We start from the raw sequence: 26,622 nt of genomic DNA, 5'->3' as shown, positions 1-26,622 counted from the left end.
AATATAAAATAAAGTTTAAAAATATGTTGTGTTTTATGATACTGGCAAGCAACAGTGCATGGAGTGTGAAAAGGGGGAAGTAAATTCAAATTAACTCCTTACTCAGCAAGTGAAGTGCATGGAACAGATTAGAGTAATTAACTTTTAAGACTGAAGTGAGATTAAGCTGTGGTTTAATTAAAAAAACACCTCATTTTCAGTGACTTTAATCTCACCTATACTTTAAATTTGAATTTGTGTTTAATCTCTTCTCTAAAACATCAATTGACTTTTCCAAGAAATTTCAACAGTTAAAGTTAAATGACTTAAAAGCAGGCATGACTGCAGAGCTCAATTTCAAGCAGTGGACTGTGACTATATGAAATTATTCAACTCTGTTCTCCCATCACATCTCAGTGATTTATGGACTTGACTTATACCCTTCACTCCAAGTGGAGCATAGGTCATCCACAAGTCTCTTAACTCAACTGAACTCTGTCTCATGATAAAACTTCTAGCTGATTCCAGGAGTACCACAGTTGTTGTCCGTCAGTCTCAGTAGATCTTCTCTACGTTGTCTGAGGTTGTCGTCTTTTGCATTTTCCTTGCAGGTTCCATTTGAATGCTTGATGTACTATGGTTTTTTCAGATGATGGTTTTCTGAGGAGTATCAGAGAGGTAGCTGCGTTAGTCTGCAGCTTCGAGAACAACAAGAAGTCTTGTGGCACCCTATAGACTAACAGATATTTTGGAGCATAAGCCTTTGTGGGCAAAGACCTGCTTCATCAGATGCATGAGTGGGGGAGTGGTTCCAGAGGGGTATTTAAAGAGTGGGGTCCCAGTAAAAGGGAGGGCCAGAGCTGACAGCGTCTACTCACCAAGGTGGAAATGGCCCAGTTATCAATAGTACTTATCAGAAGAGGAAAAAACAAGTCAGATCGGACAGGAGGATGTGAGCCTTTGTCAGAGTCTAATGGGGAGATATTAATACCCAGGGCAGAGAAGCTGCCTTTGTAAACTGAGAGCCACTCCCAGTCTCTGTTTAATCCTTGGTTAATGGAGTCAAATTTGGAAATAAATTGCAGCTCAGGGATTTCTCTCTCCATTTCATTTTCAAAATTTCTTTGTTTCAGGATTGTCACCCTTAAATCTGCCACTGAGTGTCCAGGGAGACTGAAGTGTTCAACCACAGGCTTCTGTACATTACCATTCCTGAAGTCTGATTTATGTCCCTTTATTCTTTTATGGAGAGACTGTCCAGTTTGGCCAATGTAAATTGCAGTGGAGCATTGCTGGCACCTAATGGCATATATTATATTAATAGATGTGCAGGTAAAGGAGCCCCTGATGGCATGGTTGATGTTAGGTCCTGTGATGATGTCACTGGTGTAGACATGTGAGCAGAGTTGGCAGCAAGGACTGTGGTAGGGGCTGGTTCCAGGCCTAGAGTCACTGGTTTGTGATTTGTAGTGGCTCGTGAGGATTTGTTTAAGTTTGGCAGGCTGTGTGTAGGCGAGGACGGGCCTGCATCCCAAGGTCTGTGAGAGTGAAAGATTATTGTTCAGGGTGGGTTGCAGATCACTGATGATGCACTGGCGAGGCCTTAGGTGGGGGCTGTATGTGATGGTCAGTGGCATTTTCTGAGAGTGTTTCCTAACCATCCCACTTTCTTCTCTCGGTTTGAACGTCAAGGGGTTCTTGTCCTACGCTGTTACAAAGTTCTCATTTGTGACCAAATAGTGCCATTTGATGTGAAGGATGGACCTCAGGCATTGTTTATGAATGTCTGTAGCTTGTGATTTGAAGATTTTTAGTACACCAGGTCTTGCATCTATACAAGAGGTCACACTTCACATTTGTGTTGAAGAGCCGCAGTTTTGTCTTCACAGATATTATTTATGAACTTCATAAGCGCCAAAGAGTCTTGAATGCAGCTGTTGCTTTCCCTACCCTGGCATTATCCTTGTCTGTTCCTCTGTCTTAGCCCATAACACTTCCCAAGTAGGTGAACTGCTCCATATCTTCTAGGTCACCCCCTCCCAGTGCGATGGTGGGGGAGTTGGACTGACTGATCTCTGTTGTTTTGGTCTTTCCCTTGTTAATGCTCAGTTCAGTCACTGAGGCAGTTTTGTCTAGTGTTGTAACCTTTTCTTCCATGCTTTCATATTGGTGTGAAAGGAGAGCAACATTGTCAGCAAAATGAATGTCCTCTAGCTGTTTGAAAAGTGTCCACTGAATGGCCTGTTGATGGCCATCTGTTGTCCTGTTCATAGTCCAGTCCACTGTGATCAAGTAGGTGACAATAGGTGCCCTTGTCGCAGTCCTGAGAATATGCTGAAGGTTCTGTCAAAGACACCATTGTGAAAACTTGGCATGTCGAGGGTTCATACGTTGAATGGATCAGGTTAATGATTTTGGATGAGATTCCATGTTGTAGCAGCAGTTTCCACAAACTGTCTCTGTCAACGCTGTTGAAGGCTCTTCTGAAATCTATGAAGGTTATGTAGGGGAGTAGTTCCACTCAAGCGACTGTTCTGTGGTGACTTGGAGAGTTATTTGGTCAATGCAGGGTCTCTTGCTTTGGAAACCACCCTGTTCTTCCCTGAGCTGTCTATCAATTTCTGTCTTCTTTCTCTCCAAAAGCATCATATTGAACACTTTTTCTGGAATAGACAGTAACATGATGCCCCTCCAGTTCTTGCATTCCTTCAGGTTACCTTTCTTTGGAAGCTTGATAAGGTAGCCAAGTTTCCATTTTACGGATCCCCTCAGAGTCCCAAATAATCCCAAATAGATTATACATCATGTTGGCTGATGTCTCACTACTTGCCTTGATTACTTTGTGGATGTTGTCTGGACCAGGTGCTTTTCTGCTTTTCAGACTGGCGGTGGCTTTTCTGATTTCCTCTTTTGTAAGTCTGTTGCTATTAATCTGCAGAGGTATGTTTGCAGTAGTAACTCAGGCTATTCCATGTGGACAGGGCAGTTCAGTAGCTCTTCGACGTGTGTTTTCCATCTACTGAGCTGCTCGCTTGGGTTTGTTAACACATGCCTCTTCTTCTTCGAGTGTCCCCGTGGGTGCTCCACATTAGGTGTCGGGCTCGCCCTGCGCCGCAGACCGGATCTTCCAAGCAGTTTCTGCCGGACTACGCATGTGCCGGTGCGCGCCGCTCCCTTGCGCGCTCCTGGCCACGTGCGCGATCCGGTCCCCGCCAGTTGCTCTTAACTGCCGTCGGCTGCAGACGGAATCCGACTAGGCTACGGCCAAGTTAGCATATTCAATGGTTTTAACTGTTTTTCTTTAAAGTTTTCAAGTTCTTAGGCTACTGTTAAGTTAACCAGTTGTTATTTTCAAAAAAAAAAAAAGAAACAACAAGCGGGACGGCATTCAGTCCAGTCCTAGTAACAAGCGGAGCACCGGAGGCCAGGAGCCTAGGGCCATTAGCCCTCCTGCCACGGCAGGCTATCGGAGAGGGGGAAAACAGCACAGAGAAGGTGCTAAGTACCCCATTAACAACTGAAAGACTCACCAACAATGTCCTCTTCAGGATTCAAGAAATGTGAGTCCTGCCGAGAGGCAATGCCAGCGTCTGATGGGCACAGTCACTGCATAAGGTGCCTGGGGGAGTCCCATGTCACGCAGCAATGCTCCTTCTGTGCAAAATTAACAGCCAGAGCAAGGAAGGACAGGGAGATGCGGCTTAAAATGCTGCTCTTCGACAAGGCCCTCCAGCCAGACGTGCCGGAGCGGCCGCAGCAGGAGGGACCCTCCGGGGCCCATAAAAGGAAAGCTGCCTCCTTCACCCCATCAGCGCAAAAACGGAGGAAAGTCTCCCCAGCCCAATCCCTGCCGGCAGCAACAGCGAGCGGGACGGGAGGAGAGCACCGCCCCAACCTGCAGCAACAGCTGATCGGCGGCGGCACGGAGAGCCACGTGGAGGCGGCTCAGCCTCCGATAATCAAACAGCCGCCCCACACCGCAGGCAGGGCGGCGTCTAAACAAGTGCCGGTACCGGTGGCACCGCAAGCAGCGGCACCGACCCCCGGGGAACCGGCGGTGCAGAGCGCGCAGGCACGCAGCCTGCAGGCACCGGAGGACACCGCCCGTGCGACACCGCCCATGAGCGTGCCGAGCACGGCGCGGACGGGGCCGAGATCCCCTACACGTCAGGGGGCGGAGCTACCCCCTCAAGGGTGGGGGAAGGCTGCACACAAACCAAGGCACCGCAGCCCCTCTCCAGAAAGGGCTGCAGAGTTACTTTCTCTCAGCCCTCCGCTTATGCTGCAGACTCCAACCAGAAGGCAGGGGTCCCCCCTAGCCTACCCGGAGCCCCCATCTCCATTTTTACAACCAGCCTCGCCCTGGCTGGGACCACCTTCACCCTTCCTGGGGTTTGAGCTGCTGGAGTACTATCACAAATCGCTCTCTCCAGTGTCCCAGGTCTCTCGACGATCTCGCTCCCCCAGACGCAGAGGGTATGCACCAAGGGAGTGGTCTAGGTCACCTTCCCAAGAACAGTGCCCATGCTGCCATGGTCGCCCCTATCACGCGGGGCATAGACACCACCGGCAATCTACCAGGGAAAGATCCCCACAGACGGTCCCGTATCCCCAAGGGCAATAGTGAACGGGGACAGAGACTCAAGTATCTCAGGGGGAACTGGTTATGGAACCCCGAGATTTTCCCTTGCAAGCTTCCAGCGAGCGGATGTACCATCACCAACAGGAACCGGAAGGGTCCAGAGAGGCATACCCTAGTGGTTCCTCGCTCTCCTCCCCGGACGAGGCTACGGCCCCGGGGGACGTCCATCCTCCAGATGATCTCAAATAGTTTCAAGAGCCGTTTAAGAGGGTGGCCTTCACGCAAGGCATCCAGACATCAGAGGTGCAAGAGAAACACCATAAGCTCCTCAAAAATCTGAGACCTCCGGCCTCCTCCAAAATAGCAGTATCGCTTGATGAAGCAATCTTGGAGTCCGCCACTATGATATGGCAGACCCCTGCGACTATTCCGCTGTCCACAAGAGAGCGGATAAGAAATACTTCGTGCCGGCGAAGGGCATGGAGTTCCTGTTCAGCCACCCACAACCAAATTCCTTGGTGGTGGAGTCGTCGCAACAAAGATCAAAGACATCTCAATTCAAGACAGGGGGAACAGACAAAGATGCCAAGAAGCTAGAGCTGTTCGGCAGAAACGTCTACTCCTCCTCCACTCTACTGTTGCGAATGGCAAATTACGCAGCGCATTTAGCGAACCATAATTTCGACAACTACACTAGGTTAACCTCCCTCATGGACTCGCTTCCAGAGGACAACAAACCGGTGCTCAAGGCCATCGTGCAAGAAGGCTACGCGGCCTCGAGGACGGGAGTTCAGATCGCCCTGGATGTTGCGGACACATCAGCACGCTCCACAGCTACGGCAGTGGTGATGCGAAGGGAGTCCTGGCTCCAGACTTTGGGTATACCGAGGGATCTGCAAGCAGAGATAGTCGATCTTCCCTTCGATTCGCAGAAGCTGTTTGCTGAATCAACTGACTCGGTCCTTCATTCCAGTAAAGATTCAAGAGCCACACTTAGGACCCTGGGGATTTGCACCCCTCCATACAGAAAGAAAAAGTACTACCCTCAACAAAGACGGTACCAGTACCAGCAACAGCGTCCCCAGTACCACAGGGGTTATGAGCAAGGGCGACATCAACAGCACCAGCAGTACAGAACTCCCACGCAACGTTCCCAACAGAGCCGTGCGTCCTCGGGGCAAGGCCAAAGGCCACAAGTTTGACACACAGATCCAGGGGTGCACCATCACTACCATCGCACAAGGTCATCCGAAGCGGTTATTCCACCATCGCCTCCGACCATTCTACGACCAGTGGCAAAGGATCACCACAGACAAATGGGTGCTGGAGATCATAGCCACGGGGTACGCCATCCCCTTCCAGTCGCTCCCGCCGCCACGAACTCCACCCAGGCCCCACCTCCAGGAGGCCTCCCACGTAGCGAGGCTCAAGCAGGAGGTAGACCATCTCATGCTCATAGGGGCAGTGGAAAGAGTGCCGGAGCAACTGCAAGGGAAAGGGTTCTACTCGAGGTACTTCCTCACGGAGAAAAAGACAGGAGGCTGGAGGCCCATTTTAGATCTTCGAGGCCTCAACCGGTACCTGCGCAAGCAACGCTTTCGGATGATCACAATCCTCTCCATCCTTACGGCACTGGACGATGAAGATTGGTTCGCAGCCCTCGACTTACAAGACACGTATTTTCACATAACTATCCATCCGGCTCACTGACAATTCCTCCGGTTTATGGTAGGCAAAGAACATTTTCAATACAAGGTCCTACCGTTTGGCCTCTCCTCGGCCCCCAGAGTCTTCACCAAGACCTTGGCTGTGGTGTCAGCCTACCTGCACAGACAGGGGGTATTTATATTCCCGTATCTGGACGACTGCCTACTCAAAGGGGCCTCGAAGGAGGAGGTACTACGCATGATACGCGTCACAGCAGGCACGTTCTCTTCGCTCGGCCTGGTTATCAATCTGGCAAAATCAAAGATAGACCCCACACAGGACATAGAGTTCATAGGAGCACGTATAAATTCTATTACAGCGAGAGTGTATCTACCAGAGACTCGCTTTCGGGCCATCGGCTCCCTCGTGCAAGTCATCACCTTCAGCCCTACGGTGCCTGTCCTGACGTGCTTACAGCTGCTGGGCCACATGGCAGTGGCGACGTTCGTAGTACAGAACGCCAGGTTACACATGCTCAGCATGCAGCACTGGCTGGTGAGCGTATACAAACCGGCAGCACACACCGTTCACAGGGTGGTGTTGCCCACAACAGAGGTGCGCAAATCCCTGCAATGGTGGGTAAACCCCAAGAACTTGCTAGCAGGGGTACCCTTCCACCAACCACAAATATCGGTTTTTCTTACTACAGATGCCTCCCTCATAGGGTGGGGAGCACACATGGGCAAAGAGGTGACTCAAGGGCTGTGGTCCTCCACGGAGCAGTCACTGCACATAAATATACTGGAGCTCAGAGCAGTGTTCAACGCCTGCAGACACTTTCGAGACCATATACAAGGCAAAGTAGTCGGGATCAGTACAGACAATACCTCCACCATGTTTTATATAAATCGGCAAGGAGGAGCTCGGTCCCGTGCCTTATGTGCGGAAGCAGTCTGGTTATGGAACTGGTGCATCACCAACAATATAATTTTAAAAGCCTCGTACTTATCAGGCACTCACAATGTGAAGGCAGAGCAGCTGAGCAGGCGTTTTGCACTCACGCACGAGTGGCAGATCCGTCCCGATCTGCTACGACCGATTTTTCATGCATGGGGTTTTCCCCGGATAGATCTGCTTGCCCCTCAGCACAACAAGAAGTGCCCACGATTCTGCTCCAGGGCAGGACTGGGACGGGGGTCCCTGGGGGACGCATTTGCGATCTTGTGGAGGGGCCCCCTGCTTTACGCTTTTCCTCCCACAGTGCTGATCCACAGTGTCTTGTAGAAAGCCAGGAGGGAAGGAGCCCGAATGATCCTGATAGTCCCAACGTGGGATCGACAGCAATGGTTCCCCCTACTCCTGTGCATGTCGGACCGTCCACCGATGCCCCTTCCGGTGGTGCCGGATCTGCTCACGCAAGCCCAGGGGTCCATAGTGCATCCGCACCCCCAAGGCCTGCGACTACAAGCGTGGTTAATCCATGGCTCAGCTCCCTAGAGAGCACATGTACGGAGGAAGTGCAACAAGTCCTAGAAAGTAGCAGGAGGACTTCCACCAGGAAGACCTACAAGCAGAAATGGACTCGCTTCACGGCATGGTGTTCTACCAAACAGCTAGCCCCCCTTTCGGTTCCTATACCTGTAATATTAGAGTATTTACTGGACCTCAAGAGAGGAGGACTCTCACTATCCTCGTTAAAGGTCCACCTTGCTGCCATTTCGGCGTTCAGATACGAAGAGGAAAGGCACATGGTGTTCGCCCATCCCATGGTTACCAGGTTCCTCAAAGGGTTGGTAAACCTATACCCCCCTCGGAAACCGCTTGCACCTTCGTGGAACTTGGACCTGGTGCTTAATGCGCTAACGGGACCACCATTCGAGCCTTTAGCCACGGTTTCCCTCCGCCTCCTTACGATGAAGACGACCTTTCTTCTCGCAATCATGTCAGCTCGCAGCATGAGCGAGCTTGCGGCAGTTATGGCAACGCCACCCTGCACTTTTTTTTCCAAGGAGGCGGTAACCATACGGCTGCATCCAGCCTTTGTTCCTAAAGTTTCTTCAGAGTTTCACATTAACGAACCTATTGTTTTACCCTCGTTTTATCCAAAGCCTCATAACTCTAACAAAGAGGCGCGCCTACACCTCCTGGACGTGAGGAGGGCGCTAGCCTTCTATATAGACAGGACCAAGTCCTTCCGGAAAACGGATAGACTCCTAGTCTCTCTTGCTCCCAAATTGAAAGGAGAAGGTCTCTCTTCGCAGAGAATCTCGAAGGACATCGTATCCTGCATAAAAATGTGCTACGAACTCAAAAAGACTCCTTTACTGGCCACGCCCAGGGCTCATTCCACTAGGGCGGTGGCGGCATCAGCATCCTTTTTCAAGGGCGTTGCGCTAAAAGACATTTGCAGAGCGGCGACCTGGTCATCCTATGACACCTTTGCCAAACATTACGCCCTTCACTGGGTATTCCAAGAGGATACCCGTCTCTCGACAGCGGTCCTCTCAGGGACAAGCTGCACATAATTCGATTACCCACCTCCTATCTTGGGTTACTGCTGGGTAGTCACCTAATGTGGAGCACCCACGGGGACACTCGAAGAAGAAAGAAAGGTTACTCACCGTAGTAATGGTGGTTCTTCGAGATGTGTCCCCGTGGGTGCTCCACTACCCGCCCATCCTCCCCGCTTCGGATCTCTGTTTAATGTTTTGCAGGAGCATCCGAGGCGGTTGGTCAAGGAACTGGTGGGGACCGGATTGCGCACGTGGCCAGGAGCGCGCAAGGGAGCGGCGCGCGCCGGCGCATGCGCGGTCCGGCAGAAACTGCTTGGAAGATCCGATCTGCGGCGCCAGGCGAGCCCGACACCTAATGTGGAGCACCCACGGGGACACATCTCGAAGAACCACTGTTACTACGGTGAGTAACCTTTCTTTTTTATACTCTACTGGCTGATCCACTGTAGGCCATGACCCAGCTAGCTTCCATGTCATGTTTCGCAGCTCTTTCAAGTTTCTGTATCCTGCTGCTTGTTCTGTTTGATGTGAAAGGTTTTCCACGAAGTTCTTCTTGTCCCTTTTTACAGTCTTTTTAACTTCTCTGTTGGCTTCTGAATACAGTCCCTGGGCTTCTGTCTTGGCTGCTTTTGTTTTGCTATTTTTGACTGATGCTTTTCTGTCCTTTTCATTACTTTTCTCAGAGTTTTTGATTTGATCTATTATTTTTGATGCCTTGTCCTCTTTCCCAATGTTTTATCACAGATCTCTTTCCAGGACTTTGATGTGTTTCCAAATTTGTTCCACAGTAGCATCTTTCAGGATGAGATTTGTCAGACGCACGTATCCATTGGACAGCTCCACTTGGAAGCCAGCTCTTTTTTCTATATCCTTCAGCTGCTCCATGTTGAATCTCCATCCCACCTTGGTTGCTCTTGTATTGTACCTCTTGAGCTTGAACTTGAGTTTTATCATGACCAAATGGTGATCTGAACGTACATCTGCTTCTTTTGAAAGAGGGGTAGCCATGTTAGTCTGTATCTATAAAAACAATGAGGAGTCCTTTTGGTACTTTATGAACTATCAGATTTTTTTGGAGTATAAGCTTTTGTAGGCACGTATCCACTTCATCAGATGCATGTTTGTGCTTACCTCTTGCAGCCCCAGCTCATGAAACCTTACATGGACCACCTGGAGGGCAGTAAGGATGGGTTCAACATCAGGTTGAGTGTATGGTTCAACAGCAGGCTGAGTAGGTGTCTGAGGACAGTTGAATGTGCCTTTGGTAGATTAAAAGCAGTTAAGACCTTAATGAGAATAATATTCCAGTGGTCATAGATGCATGCTGTACTTTGATTATGCTCTGTAAAGCTAAGGGTGACATGTTTGTTCAGGGGTGGAATGCTGAGGCAAAGTGCCTGGCTGTTGAGTTTGAGCAGCTAGATATGAAGGCTGTCAGAGGAGCCTAGAGGGCTGCAGCTGAAGTTAGGGAAGTTCTGAGGAAATACTTTGACAGTGAGCAGCAGTAGTGTATATCTTAGTCAGAGGTGTTTAATGGCACATTCTGTGTAGTTTTTATATGAAGCTATGATGACATTTGAGGTCAAATCATCCCAGTAAGAAAATGAGTGACATGCCTCTACATGTATTGGTAGCGTATGCAATCTGAATTTCTAGAAAACAAAATAAAGACTATTTACCATTATAAAACTTTGCCTTTATTGAATGAAAAATGGCACACTGAAATCCACCAATGAAGAGATGCTTGCTGGGAAAGGAGGAACTGGTACACAGCAGACCTTCACAACTACGTGTCGGTCCAGATACCATTGTGAAAGTTGGCCAAAGGGGTGGAGTAAATAGGAAACGGAGGAGTCTGAGGAAGTGGAAAGAATGTGTGGGCAGAGTGGAGTTTGGGGTGGGGACAGTATGATAAAGAACTGTGAAAGTGCTGCAGATCTACTCAGTGTGCATTGTTACTAAAAGCTTGAGCATCCACTGTTTGCTCCTCCATTACTTTAATCATCTGTTCAGTTGTGTCCCTTGCAAATGCTCAGTACTCTTGTCTGTTCTGACTTTCAGCTTCCCAGTACTCCTTGTTGTTCCCTTTATTCTGCAGTGAAGCACTGCAGTCCATCCTGGAAAATATCTTCTTTGCTGTATTGTGGGTGCTTTCTTTTCGTGAGGGGATGGTTGGCAGGGGTGCCTGGGATGTTCCTGAAGGTCACATCTGGTGAAGCAGAAGGGATGATGCACAGAGGTGGGATTGTTAAATCTAAGTCCAACATTGAAACATTTCAGTTATATGCAGTTTTGCAATTTAGCAATCACTTAGTCACTGACCCTTGCCAGGCATATACCTTTGCCAACGCACAAAGGACAGTGAGTATTGTAGGAGGGTTCCACATGGACAAAATAATACACAATTTTGGTGAGGGTTGGGATGCAGCATTCTAGGACCAATTTGTAAAATTATCACATGCTTTCCACAGGTGGAGATCATTCTTGCAGACATCTCAATGCTGAGTGTAAGCAGAGAAATGAGTGTACATCTGCTTCATGCCCGTGGCTTTCATCCTGCTCTCTGTGCAGCTCACCTATGTGCCTCTTTGGTCCCTGTAAAATTTAGTGCAGAATGTTATGGGAAAGTACCCTACCATGGGGGAAGGACTAAAGGTTCTCCACCAAGGTTCCGGGGCAGAGGATTAATGAGTACATCCAAGTAACTTTACTGGAGACATCTCCAGAGTTCCTAGAATATCTCAGCATGCATCAACATCCTGCTCCCCCATAACAGTTAGTTACACAAGGAAATGTCCACCTCATGAGAACACAGAAATGTGAGTCTGGACGGATCCTAAATCCACTTCTGATCTACTGAAGCCATAGCCACGTATCATGTGTTTCATCTCCAGATTCCTGCTCTTGGGGAAACCAACTGTTGTGCTCATGAGTGGAGAACAGTTCCTGGCTGTATTTTCTGCTGGGTGACCCAACAGTGAGCTCCACATCCTTGTCTACCTCTACCTCTTCATCAGTAACTTTGTCCTCCAGGTTAGGTCCACTTTTCGCTGTCTGTGCGCCCTGCAAAGTATTCACAGGGCTCTTGCAGTGCAGATGGGGTCACTACCAAGGACAGTGTCCAGCTATTTGTAGAAATGAGAAGTCTTAGGTGCAGTACTGGAGCAACGGTTGGCCTACCTCACTTTATGTCATGCCTTTATTGTCGGTCTGCATTGCAGCATATCCCAGTCATTGTCCTTTTCACATAGGCCTTAGGAAATGTGCCTGTAGATAGCCTGATTCCTACAGATGAAACACAGTTGGGACAGTGACAACCTCCTCTTTCTGTATACTTATCAGATCCAACATCTCTGGGCGGTCCATGCAGGAAAGCATTCGTTGGGATAGCCAGCTGTGGTTATTGGGGAAGATACTGTGAGACCTCTCCTCGTGGAGCCAGTAGGAAATGGAATTTAAAATTCACAAGGCATGCAAGGGGGAGGGATGGATGGTTATTCACCTGGCTGCAAGGCAGCAGAGTTTAATCTGCTGACCAGATTGGTCAGGATAGGTATTTTGGGACGCTTTCCGGAGGTCAAATAAAGCAATCAAAACAGGTGTGGTGTCTACACTGGGTCATTGCTGATAAAAATGGGTAAGGAAAAGACTCTTGTTGTGGTGAAAGTATTTTGTCACCAAAATTAGGCATTTTTCACTACAAGAGTCACATTGTAGAGTGTATATGCACTTACTGTTTTGTCACCAAAAGTCAGTTTTTGTAACAGAACTTGGTAGTGTAGACAAAGCTTAAGAGAAGGCTTTTGGGAGAGACTCACCAGTTCTCACCTGGGTCTGAGAAAGGAGGAGAGATCTGGATACTGTATTCATAGCAGCTGGGTTAGCTAATGGCATCTAGCCAAGCTAGAGCCCTACATGTTAACCTATATTTCTCTACACCTGCTGAAGGTGGTCTTATGCTGTGTTCCAGCTGGCTAATAAACCATTGTTTGTTTTGAAAACTGCTGTCAGGTGGCACGATGTGTACTTGAAGAAATCACAAAAGTCCCAGAAGCATGTACAAGTCTCTGACCAGTAGAGTATCTCAGTTGGACTCGCTGTGTAGAGCTGTGTGTGTCCCTGGGGTGCTGATGCCCACAGACTGAATTGGAGGCAGCATGGCTTGCCCCAAAAGGAAAAGTAGTACCTGTTGAGAAGAGAAGAGTGGGTTCTGCAAGAGACTACTCAGAAGTTGGAGCATTGCACAGATCTTGTGACTCCATGGCTGATTTGAAATTACAGGCTTTTTAAAACAGCAGTACAAGTCAACACCATCTTTTATTTGTCATAACCCGGGTCTAGATTGTCTCCCCAAGTTTTTTGCTGGCTGTTTCTTCTGTTCTGGTAAATTCTGTAAACTAAAAGATAGCATTTTGTCATTGTCTACAGGAGCAGGGACATTGGGTTTTAAACAGTTCTTCATTTGCAATGAGTTTCAGGGACTGGCAAGCCTTGGTGCAAATTGAGTTCTGCTTTACTACCCCGTCCCACACACTCTATATGCCCATCCCTGCTTATCCCTCTTACGCCATCCATCTGGACAATCTGCACGCATGTCCCTATCCTGCATGCACCCTACACCCCACTTATCTTCCATGCCCGCCTTCTACTTGCATCCCATCACAAATATGCATGTCGAACATACCTACAAATCTGGCCCTATTGTGCCAAGAACGAGGAGGCCCGGTGCTTTGGTGTCAAAATGGGGCTGAGAGAGACCAACATTCCCCCATCAACCATCCCTATCCTTCCAGTGCTGAAGGAGTGTGTTAATTTTTCACCTTGCCTGATTCATCACTACTACGCAAAAGGGCCGTGGGCTCTACCCCCTGAATTATGATCATCTCTGCTCTTAGCCTAGTTTAGGGCTTGAATCCCCTGTGGGGGAGAGAAAAACACCCCGTCTCTTGTGTAAGGGTGCTGAGGGTATGCCCCAAGCTATATGCAAATAATGAATTAAATACCTCTCTCCTTCCAGTACCTTTGACAGCAGTCCATCTAATTCCCTTACAGTAATGTGTGGAAATGCGCAATTTTGAGTTGCACTTAACTTGCATTAACACAAGTTAAGCGCAATTCAAAATCCCGCTCACCTCGGCCCTCACTCAACCCTCCTGGTCCCTTGCAGCTCTGGCTCACTCCTCCCCCACACCTGACTCCAGCTCAACCCCCCACAGGGCTGCATGGCCTGGGCTCAAGTCCACCCCCATGCAGCCTGAACCCATCTTAGGCTTAAGCCCCTTGCCCTCCTCCCATGGCCCCAACCCACCACCAGCTTTAAACCTCCCCCACCAATCGCAGGACTTACCTTTCAAAAGGAGCTCTGATAGTTCCTGCTGCTTTCCCAGCTGCAGAACATGTGTTCTGCTGGGGAAAAAAGCTACCTCCCCCCGACTTACACGAAATTTGAGTTATGCGAGGATGTGTGGGAATGCAACCATCACATAACTTGAAGGACTACTGTACTACCTGTCAGTACTGTGTCCTATAGGTAATGGTCCTTTGATCACAACACATCAGTGATCCCCCAGACTTGCTCAGAATGAGGATCAGCAAGTGTCAGTAGTCCAAGAGTCGCTATGCTGATCTGACTTCAGTCTCACGGGAGCCACGTAGTTATACCTAGAAGGGAAGACATCCAAGTATATGTAAGGATAACAGAGCTCCAATAGGTTTCTGTTCATTTACAAACCAAAGGAAAGTGGATGCACATATGCATGCAAATTCTTATCTGCTTTTTCCAACTGCATGTCACCTGTTAATGACATCAATCTAGATTATGTAATATGCACTTAAATAGCACTTTATAGGTTCCACAATGACTAATTCTCACAGTACCCCAGGGTAAGGGGGTAAATATTGTGATCTCCATTGAGCAGATGGGAAAATCAAGACAGAAGTGACTAGTTCAGGGTTATGTAGTGAGTGACTGCCAGAGTTGGGATTAGAGCTCAAGACCTTTCCTCTCCTGAGCATGTTTATTCATCTGGACACACTGCTGTAGATTAGTGTTAACCTGATTGCTCCTATGGTTTTTTTCCCTGAACAACCTACTTTTGAGAGAAATGCTGACCTATAAAACTTCTCAGTATAGTCAGATGTTATGGCAGTCATTTTAACTTGGAAATGTGGATTCTTCAACATAAATCTACTCACTCTCCCTGGTTTATGGTGTGTATCTTTTCCTGGGGAGGAATTTGTGTTTATAGAAAGGGTGTTCTGAAAGCTAGTACTATTTTCATTACTTTTTGAGAGGGGTGGAGGAAAAAAAACCTTGGAAAGTATGAGCAGTTTTCCATAATGTTACACTTACTCATTGGCCATTGCCTGAATATTAGTCCAGAAATACAGTTAACACTATGTAAAAACCTACTTTTGCAAATAAATATTAACTTTTTTCCTCCACTGTAATAATTAGTTTGAAGATTTTCCAACTGTGTTAAAGATATATAACAAGAAAATATATATTCCAGGTTTCTGCTTTATTTAACTTGCAACAACCAAGATTAAACTTCTCAAATCAGGATATATAATGGAAAGTTAGCTGAACCATAGCAATAAAGTGAGTACAAAGTCTTGTGTTACTTTAATATGACCTCACAATATTTGTAACATACTAAAATAGTTATTTCATGATGAATGTTTCTGCTTTGTAGAAAAAAATATGCAACATGCATATGTTTCAGTTCATTTGGTATAAGATTTTCCTTCTGATCATTTCATTCAGTTGAAGATCAGTGTAATTTTAAAATCAATTATACTTCTGAAAATATGCCAGATTCTCTGCTGATGTAAACTGCTGTCAACTCCGTTGACTTTGGCTGAGCTTTCCAGGAGAGAATTTGACCTAGAAAGTGCAAATTTTAATCAGGATTATGTGCAAAATGAATGCATCACATTCTACAGTACTTATTGCAGGACAGAAGGTGAGGTTGAACCTTGCTTCCTGTTCAGACTGTAGTTAGCAGCAGTGTGCCTTAGAATAACATACTTTGTAATTTTAGGTGAATTGTGTCATGGGCCCCCATGCTTTATGAAAACTGGCATATGAATATGCATAATTCAAAGATAGTGTAGGCAAAGTATCCCATGTATCATCAATTTTTATTTTACAATCTACTGAATATATATATCCTATTTTGGTGCATCTGTCCTTTTTGTATGTGAAACTAGAAATATGAAGCGTGAATCTTTTTATAATTCTTAGTGTGCTAATGAGGGCCGTCACTGATGGCCCTCATTACGTAGATGGCTCAGTGATCAAGGCAACAAACTATGAATAGTCTTTTGGTCTTGTAAGATGAAACTGTGGTGGTCCTAGAAAGGCATGCGGCCAAGGCCATCTGATATTGAAGCCCATTTTGGATCTGATAATTTACCACTCAAGGTGAGGAAAAATTTGAATTATGCACAAAGAAATTCTGCCTTGGACAAAAGGGATATAAATGTGATAGTTGGGGAAAGCAAAGAATGGGGGTTACCAGATGCCAGGCAATCCCCCACTTAACATCTAAATGCCTGCTGGAAACACCTAAAACTGAAGAGGGGGAAGGATAAGGCCCAAACTAGGAGTCTGCTCAGCTTGTGAAAGGGATGTTCAGAACAACTCCTTTGTGAAGAACTTGCATGTTTTCTTAGTGGATTAGATTTAGATTTAGATTTTCTTAGTTTTCTTAGTGGATTAGATTTAGCTAAGTGTGTTTGTTCATGTTAATTTAATAACTAACTTTGATCTGTTTTTACTTGCAACTACTTAAATCCTGCTTTTAATACTTAACAAAAACACTTCTATTTATTACCAAACCCAGTGTAAATAATTCTTAGCTGGGGTCAGGGTGGAGCAAATCACTGTGAATGTTTTTCTTTCATAGATCCAGAGGGCTGACATTCTTACAAGTTGTTTTTTCTGTGCAAAACATTTACACAGAGTTAGCCAGGTTTATTTGGGTTTTAGTACCTTTTGGGATTGGTTTTGTGGGTGCTGAGCGCTTAGAACTGAGTCCTCGCAGTGTTGAACTGTCACACTGTATAACTCTGTAGGGGGTGGTACCCCAACTCTGAGCCTAGTCTGGGGGAGACCAGGGGATGACATGCAGGACAGCGTGGTGGGAAGCCCTGGACAACAAAAAAGCTGGTGTCTGTGGCATGATAAATACACCTGGGGACAAGCTCAAGGGGATTTCTGTGATTCCACCAGCACAAACTTTTCATTGTTTTATATCCTAGTCTTGGACTTTCAGTTATGACTTGAAAAACTTACTTTTTGCTCTGGGACTGGCTGCAGTCCAGAGGTAGGTTGTGATTTATTTATACATCAATTTAAGATCAAAGAGAACTGACTATCTGATACTTCACATGCCCCTAACCCAGGGTACTCTGCTTCCTACTGCCATGGAGAAACAGGGCTCAGCAGGGTGGAGCAGAGCAGGCTGCCTGCTCCTGCCCTGCTGCTGCTGCCCCATACCAGCCGCCCCCCAGGCCATCCCCCAGACCATCCTGTCAATAGGATGGTTTGGGACGGATGCTGTGGGGGCACCCCAAAGCACTGGGCCTTGCGTGGCTCCCCCGAACCTTCCTATGGGTGTGATGGTTTTGCTAGCATGGGTGATTAAATTCTATATTTACATGTCTTAGCTCTCTCCCCCCACACACAGCCAGTCAGAAAGTCAACTGCCTGCGCAGTCTTGTTGCCTAGGCGACATGATGCAGCTAGTGGTATTGCAGGTATTTCCAGCAAAACAAAAAGATTGCTTACATGCATAACTTTCATTTTTTTGTGAATTCTGGACATGCAATACATGGGTCGCTAGGCTTTATAAGATTAAGCTTTTCCTCAGGGAGTAATAATTAGAGGGTTGCTGAAAGCTTTAATTTTTAACTCTGGTACGTAAAAATTGGGTTTTTTTAATCCCCTGAAGTTGGCTACATAGTAAAATGAAGAAATCTGAAGAATCCCAATATAGAGTTAGGAAAAACAGGTAGGATGCTCATGGAGGAATATCCTGAGAGGAAGCTTAGAAGGAAAAAAGGACCATAGTGACCTAGAAATAAAATGTTAAACAGGGTGTGGGCCTAGGAAGAGGTAGTCTGAGACAACTTACTTTATACTTGGTGAAGATGATTTCATTTTTTGTATTTTTTTTCAAGTTCATAATTGTACAGTGTCCAAAAGCAAAGTACTGCAGTATAATAATTTTGTTATAGAAATGGCTATTTTCTTTGAACTATTTTTTCTTTCCAGTTTAAGAAAGAACCAGCCTTAGATTTTCTATATTGCTTTGTTTCTTTGATGGTTTGGATTAACTTTAACTTTCAGCGTCATTCATACTGACGTCAGGATTAATTTCTCACAAAATATAAACATACTGCACACATTCAGAAATGCCTTTAAAAAAAGTTTGAAATTGGCAAAATTTGAATACTGCTATAATTCTTTGCAGTTTTTAGACTGGTCTAAATAGTTTTATTTTAGTTTTTCTAACAAAAATGTCAACCCTGTTTTCTATAACTTTGTTTAAAGGTGAAACGCTATTGTGGTTCTACCTCATTTTAGTTGCACGATAATGTTTTTGGCTCCCAATAAATTTATCTCCAAATGTAGCTTGTTTCTAGCTTGGAGAGTAAATTTAGATAGAGAGAGCCAGGCAGTTAACATGAGTAACCGGTGAGGGCAGATATTTTCTGTTTATGTTCTATTATATTTATTTGTTTAAAAGATTGTAGATATAATTGACAGCAGTTTAGTATATTTTAAAATTAAACATACACAGAAAATATGCTTTTTAGATTATACCACTGTTAATATATTTCAGTCACCAGGAGTTTTATCTTATATTTGCTGGTGTAAAAAATGACATTTTAGGAGACTGTACCCTAGACTACTATGGTATGTAGTTGGTAAAGCATTTTTTGCAGATTTTTGCATATGTGGTAACTCATAGTTTGCAAAAGCTGCTGTCTGCTGAATTTACATAAGCAATTTAAAAATGGGAATGATTGTGCATAGAAACTTAAAAGGTATGTTGAGATACCGTTTGAAAAAATTGAACAATTAAATAGTTTTACTGACAATTACTATGTTGTAAATTTAATTGTATGCCATAGCTGGCATTTAAATTAGTGCTTCCTTAAACTACAGCTGAAAGCATTCATCTGGACTGTGTAAATTATAGATGTAAAATTTAAAGACCAAATTAGGATAAGAAGGTAATGTTTGGTTTGATTTATTTTTCAGTTTGTGAGCTAATTACATTTGTCTTATATCAGGAAATAGAAAGTGGTATGGTGTCATTTTTTGCAATAGTTTCATAGATGAGTAACATAGAGATTAAAACAAATGTCATGACATTCATTGTCTTCAAGCTTGACGTCTTATGTATGTGTCACTCATTTAACTTGTAGATTAAAAAGATCAGAAACATTTTTCCTCTTTTCAGTGTCTAATTTGTAAGAGCTCATACATGACAAAGGGAATTTTTGATCAATTTGCATAATATAGTCAGAATTAAAGTAATCACTGTATAGGCCTTTTTAGTTACAGTTAATCACTTCTGTCCATAATCAGTATGAAAGGTGCAGGGAAGTGCTCTCATCTGATATTTCAGGGCAGCAGAAGAAAAGGAAAGGTCTAGGCTTGAGAAATGAGTACGGTCTTCATGGATGTGCATATTTCTGTGGCTAGTCCATAGCTGTGTTTGCACAGCCTCTTCTTCCCACATCTCTAGGGAAGCCAATACCTACCCCCCCTCCAGCCCCACACCATCTGCTCTAGGCAGGAGATAATCAAATACATGGAGCTGGCATGGTCTGTGGGGCTGGTTGCTTGCAACAAGGTATACTCCCTAAAGAGGGCAATCAAGAAAAGTCATCTCAACATGTGTGAGATTTTGAGAGGTCTGGTTCTGTGTCCGAGGGGCAGATTAGTTTTCGGTTGTGCTCAAAGTAGTCACTGGTGCAGAGACTGAGGTATTGCCAGTCAGCAGCTGCTTTGAGGATTCTTAGTGTTAACATTTACTATCCAGACTCATGTTGTGTTGTTATTCACAGTAGGTTGATCATGGCTCCAAGCCACTAGGGGAGGTTGATCTACTGCATTACTGTAACAGAAAAAATATTAACTGTTTAAAAAACACCAAGCAGTCCTGTGGCACCTTAGAGACTAACAAGCTTATTAAGTCATGAGCTTTCGTGGGCAAAACCCTCTTTTTTAGATGAGGAATGGAAAAATAGTATGTGATGGTACAATTAAAAATTGTACCATTAAAGTATAAGCAGAAGGGACCTGTACTGGGGTGCATAGACAACCTCAAGTTTAGCAATGCCTAATATTGTAGTGCTTGTCTTTACAACCTCACCTAAGACCTTGGTTCATCCTGTGCCACTGACGCATCAGGCAGTCCATTCTTCCACAGATTACTGTTAGGGCTGTCAATTAATGCACGTTAATGCCTTGATTAACCCATGGCACTATTAATGTGTTAAAAAACTAATGTGCATTAGTAGCAAGCAGTTAACTTTAATTGAGAGCCCTAATGGAGATCAGTGAAAAACAATGAAGGTGAGGACGTTCTTGATGCTGATACCAAATAGGGGCTTGCAGTCCTTTTGCTCTCTGGAGAGCCCTGGCAGGTTGAATTCCCCCCACAAGGCCTTTTGCTCTGGTTCAGGAAGAGGATGGCAGTTGCCTCAGGCTCCATGACCACCATGGCTGCAGCCAGCCAAAGTTTGCATGGGAGCGAATGACTCCCTGGTCCTCCATGACAGTCCCCAGGCACAGAACTGGAGCACGTAGTGGCAGGGGGAGTTGGATGCCATGCTCACAGGGCTGCAAAACTTTCTGGTGTCTCGAGGCTGGGTGACATGTGACCTTGCACCACTACCACTAGCGTCTAGTGTGTGGGGACTCTCCCCAGGCTGCGCACAGGAGTTGCAGGATTGGGTGGGGAGGCTTGCCACAGGAGCATGGCGGGGAGCCTTCTGGCGCAATGCACCAACAGCCGTGCTGCCCAGCTCTGTTCCTCCCCCGAGCTCCCATGCTGTGCCACTCCAGAGAAGAGTCTGTGAGTGGTGCTGGGCACATGTATGGGGCACTTCGCTCCTCCTGCTAGCATGGCAGCCTCGGCCCGCAGCTCTTGCCACCACCTCTTCTCCCACTCCCTGCCTTGTCAACTAGCTGCAGTGCCCGCTTGCATCTGGAGCCAGCCCCAAGCAACCTAAGTATCAGGATGCAGCTGTTAGAAATGTAATAGACTATTTTAATTATATAAAACTGTTTGTTTGCTTTTCTGTATCTATTATAAGTTAGTTAAAAAAATAACAGATTTGTTAATGTGCTCATGTAATTTATCATTATATTGTCAAAACACAGTAACATATATTTTTGCTTCTGTAACATACTCAAGAACAGACATTTCTAAAAGTGTCCATTATATATGAATTACTTTGGAAATATTAGAAATTTTTGTATCCAAAATTAATTTTATAGGGGCCGGTATAGATTTTCTTAAATTGTTCATGTATGTATTTATCAAATTGAATCCCTTTATATGATGGAATGCAAGAAGTATTTTTGATTAGCATTGTTTTACACTTAAATCACATCTTTCAGCCAGTTAATATTCTCTAAAATATTATGAGCTAAGTACTGGCTCCACTGAGGTCAATGGCAACATTCCTATTGGCTACAAAATGGCCAAAATGCCATCCTACATGTCTGAAATGCTTTTGTAGTCATTTTAGTATCTTCTTTTTAGCCAGTTACTTTTAATAGGTGTTTGCACAGAGGTGCAGGATTTGCTCTGTAGCTATAATCCTGATGATGTGAATCAAAAAAACAAGTGCCCCCATCCCTGTATTCACGGGAAGATAATATGATTATTATTTAACAGCATGTTTAATTGCATGATTACTTTTTTTTAATTGTGATTCTTTTTTTTTAGTCACTTGAGAACTCTAATTATGATCACTTGCTAATTGTGGTGCTTCTTCCCAGGTGTTTTCAGAACATTCAGTAGCATCTTTTATTGTCCTTTAGCAGTTCTTGGCCTTTCTCACTTTCACTTTGCTGCCTGCTATACCCAATTCAATGCTTGCTTTGCATGTCTCCCATCTTCTAAACAATGTACTTGTACAACCCCTTAGTCTTCTTGCTTCAGTATTTTCATACCCCGCTCTACTCTCAAATTTGCTTTGTCTTTCCATGCAATGTGCAATATCTTCTTCAGCCATATGTCATGAGTGATCTGCAATCTCTTTTTGTTGACGGTTGTAACGGGCCAACTCTCTGCTTTGTACAGTAATACACACAGCACAATTTGATAGTTTAATCTGTTCTTTGGTTTGATTTGGAGACAAGGGTGTCAGAGCCCCTCATCATCCCATCCCTTCCCTTTCCTTCTCCCAAGGGCCACCCCGCCTTCCCCCACTTCTGTTCCCCTTGGAAACTCTCCCAGCCAAACTGGAAGCCAGAGTGGCATCAGAGAGGCCAAAAACAGTTTTCCCTGCCAGTGTTTCTACCTTCCCAAACTCTGTACTCTGGGCAGGAGCAGGGACTCAGATTCACCACAGCTGCCCTTGCAGCTCTTCCTGAGCTGGCTCAAGCTGGAGAGTGGGGTCTTGGAATTCCAGGTCAGCTATGATAAGAGCTGCAGCAGACTATTGGCCTGTCCATGATGTGTGGGGCTTGCCAAGAGCTCTCCCCAGGCCATGTTCTCACCCTCCCCAAATCCTACTCAGGACTCATATAGTGCTCTTGCCATATGAGAAGCCATGGACACTATATGAGCCCTGGGTGGGATTTGGGGAGGGTGTGAACATGTGTTGGGGAGAGCTCTTGGCAAGCCCCATGCATCATGGACAGGCCAATAGTCTGCTGCAGCTCTTATCATAGCTGACCTGGAATTCCAAGACCCTACTCTCCAGCTTGAGCCAGCTCAGGAGTTGCTGCAAGGGTAGCTGTGGTGAATCTGAGTCCCTGCTGGGTCTCCGTGGCCAGAGCTGGCTCAGGGAGAGCTGTGTGGGCAGTGGTGGTGAGGTGGCACATTGTTGCAGACCCTCCAGCTGACCTCAGCTAGGTAGGGAACCTGGAAAATGAACACATAGACTAGGGGTTGCTCTCAGCACCACCACATACACACCTGCAGCCTGGGGAGGTGGAGGGTCTGTGTGGCTCCCACAGTTGCCAATCTCCTCATTTGGGCTCCATGCAGACCTGGCAGCAGGGGTGGGATATTGGGTAAGAGGAAGAAAAGATGGCAGGTGAGGCCCATCCACTTTCAAGAAGTGAGAGGGCTAAGTTGTCCTTGCTTCTAGCACCGATGTGGAGATCTGTTTGACCAGATCAGGGTTCTGCAACCTGCCGCTCTGGAGCTTCATGTGGCTCTTTAAGGACTTCTTTGTGGCTCCCAAAGCTATAATTGCAATGTGTAAAAAACCAAAACAAACAAAAAAAACTCTGATTATTTTCAATATTTTGGTGAATGTCTAAAAGCTAAAAAATGAACAACCCATATCTAAGTAGCAAATGATAAGTGATTTGAAATGTTGGATAGCTCCCCCTTTAATATGTGCAGTGTAATGTGGGGTACGTGTGTGCGCTGTTCTTAAAATAGGGGTTACATAAAGTATGGTATTATGTTATGTATTAAGGACCGTCTCATATTCACATGTACTGTAGTTCTGGAATTTTTGAGCCACTCACCTAGACCCATATTTGATCTTACAATATTTCATCTACTTCTATGTTATGAGTTTGTATTCTGCATCAGCTTGTCTGCATAGCTACTAACTATATTCTGTAGGGTTGCTATCTGCACACCGTCAGATATGTTCTTGAAGTAGCTAATGTTAATTTTTGCCAAGCAACAGTTCCCTGCCCCCCCCCCCCCCCCCCCAAATGATCTATCAAAGAATTATAATATGATCCACCTGGAAAGAAATCAGGCTGTTCTTATACTATTCCATACCCCTGCTTTTTTCATAATAACCAGTACTTTACCGGGTATGATGACAATATAGTATTTCTTCAGTTCATACACAGAGTAAGATTCTTTTTTTTTTTTTTTTTGGGGGGGGGGGGGGGGCGGGGGTGGAGAGGACAATGCCAGCATCTTTTCAGCTTTGTGGAACTTTTTCATTCATCCATACTTCTTTATAAAATTTTGTTAGTTGATCACTCAGAATTTCACTTCCCACCTTTAGCACCTTTGCATGCATTCTGGCAAGCCCAGTAACTTTCTCTTCTTTGAGGCTTTTGCTGGCCACTTTAATTTCACTGTGTGTTCTTAGTTTCTCCTCTTTTCCATATTTAGCGTTGACATTTCTCTTGAACCTGTTCATGATTGTCAATTCTGGTTGGTCAGATATGGGAGAGAAATTTTCTTCCCATTGTTTGGCATATTGCTAATGAGTTTCAGCATCTGTTCATGAAAGTCCCTGATCAGCATCACCTGTGATGGTTTAGCTCCTCTTGAAAAGTCTTTCACTCTTCTGTAGAGCTCCTTGAAATCTTCCTTCTGAATCTGCTTCTGCCTCTGCAGTTTTCTCCTGTGCTTAGACATGCCTGTCTTACACATATCTCGTCTTTTCTTTAGCACATAAGAATGGTGATACTGCGTCAGACCATGTAGCCTGGTGTCCTGTCTTCTGACAGTTGTCAATGCTAGAGGCCTCAGGGGGAATGAACGGAATAGGTGATCCATCCCCAGTTGCCCATTCCTAGCTTCCAAGAAACAGAGGCTGGAGGCACCATTCCTGCCCATCCTGTCCCATAGCCGTTGAGGGACCTATCCTCCATAGATTTATCTAGCTCTTTTTCAGTTCCTATTATAGTCATGGCCTTCAAAACATCTTCTGACAGGAAGTTCCATAGGTTTACTGTGTGTTGTGCAAAGTACTTCCTTTTGTTTGTTTTGTTTTTTTTTTAAACGTGCTATCTGTTAATTTTATTTGATGACCCTAGTTCTTTTGTTACGGGAGAGAATAAATTACTCTCTTCTTATCAACTTTCTCCACACCTATCATGATTATGTAAATGTCAATTATAGCTCCCCTTAATTATCTCATTTCCAAGTTTTGAAGTCCAAGTTGTATTGATCCCTCATATGGCACCTCTTCCATATCCCTAATCATTTTTGTTGCTGTTTTCTGAATTTTTTCCAAAGCCAAGATATTTGAGATGATGGGACCATGTCTGCACATGGTATTCAACATGTATGTTTTCCATGGATTTATGTAAAGACAATAAAAAAGTCTGTCTCATTTTCTTTCCCTTTTTTAATGGTTCCCAGCATTGTTTGCTTTTTTGGCTGCCGCTGCACATTGAGTAGCTATTTTTAGAGAACTGTCCACAATGACTCCATGATCAATCTTTTGATTAGTAATAGCTAATTTAGTCCCAATCATTTTATATGTATACATGTGATTGTTTTCCAGTGTGCATTACTGTGTATTTATCATCAGTGAATTTCATCTGCCATCTTCTTGCCCAATCTCCAAGCTTTTATTAGATCCTTTTGAAACTCCTCAGTCTGTTTTGTTTCTTAACTACAATTATCCCTCATTAAACGAGTACTTTATTTACGAGTATTCGCTTAAATGAGGGATACACATACCTCCCCTGGTTCAATCAACGAGTGAACTTCCCCCGCTAATATGAGACTTACTCCCTCCCCACGACTCCAACTTGCTGCAGCCTGACCCCCGCTCCCGCCCCACGCCAGCCCTGCAGACACCAAACCACCAAAAACTAAGCCCCCTGCAACTCCCCCACACCCAAACTGCTGTAACTGAACCCCCCCGCCAGCCCTGTGCATCCAAACTGCCGAAACCTAATCTCCTTGCTGCCCCCGTGCACCTGAACTGATGAAATTTAAAATCCCTGCTGCCCCCGTGCACCCAAACTGCTGAAACTTAAACCCTCGCCAGCCCCCGCGCAGCTGAACTGCTGAAATTTAAACCCCCCGTTGGCTCCCTGAACCCGAACTGCTGCAGCCTTAACCCTCCTGCCGGCCCCACAGACCCAACCTGCAGCAGCCTGAACACTCCCTCCCACTCGTGTCCCCAAGCTGCCCCCAGCCTTTAATCCCCCACAACACCAGGCTCACTTACCTTTCAAAGTCAGCGCCATCTGCTGCCACGCCGAGCATTTGGAACCAATCAGGCTTTTACAAGTATTTTAGTAGGCATTTAGTGTCCCTCTTACAAGTTTTTGCCTACGAGCAAGAAGTTAGGAACCGATTGTGCTAGTACACGGAGGGATGAGTGTATTTAGAGCAGTTTTGTATCACCTGCAGAATTTGCCACCTCGGTGATTAGCCCTTTCTCCAGATCATTTATGATTACTTTGAATGGGAGTGGGGCCCAATATGGATACCTGCGGGACATCACTAGTTACCTCTCTCCATTCTGAAAACTGATCATATTATTCCCATCCTTTGTTTCCTGTCTTTTAATCAGTAATGAATCTATGAGAGGACCTTCTCTCTCATCCCATGATAAGAGAGAGTGTGAGGGGTCTTGTCAAAGGCTTTCTGGAAATCTAAGTACACTATAGCCACTGGATCCCTGGTCCACATGCTTGTTGATGGTTTTAAAGAATTTTCATAGATTAGTAAGGCAAGATCTCTCTTCAGAAAAACATGTTGTCCCTTTCCCCAAAAATTATGGTCATCTGTGTGTCTGACTATTCTTTTCTTTACTATAGCTATAACTTACTTTCCCAGTACTGATGTTAGCCATACCCAACTGTAATTGGCAGGGTCACCTTTAGAGCCCTTAAAAAAAAATTGGTGTCCCATTAGTTATTCATCAGTCATTTGGTACAGAAGCTGACTTAAAGCAGGGGTGAGCAAACTTTTTAGGTCA

At 45.3% G+C, this 26,622-nt stretch overlaps 1 protein-coding gene across 4 annotated transcripts in view; it reads left to right on the top strand.

Moving 5' to 3' along the window:
- Positions 1–26,622, top strand: part of CAMSAP2 (calmodulin regulated spectrin associated protein family member 2) — a 185,256-nt gene that overhangs the window by 47,651 nt on the left and 110,983 nt on the right. The window lies entirely within an intron of this gene.

The sequence above is a fragment of the Carettochelys insculpta genome, chromosome 9 (genome assembly GCF_033958435.1).
Source record: "Carettochelys insculpta isolate YL-2023 chromosome 9, ASM3395843v1, whole genome shotgun sequence".
Lineage (NCBI taxonomy): Eukaryota > Metazoa > Chordata > Testudines > Carettochelyidae > Carettochelys > Carettochelys insculpta.
Note: the sequence above shows the minus strand (reverse complement) of the source record. Positions and strands in the feature narration are given on the sequence as shown.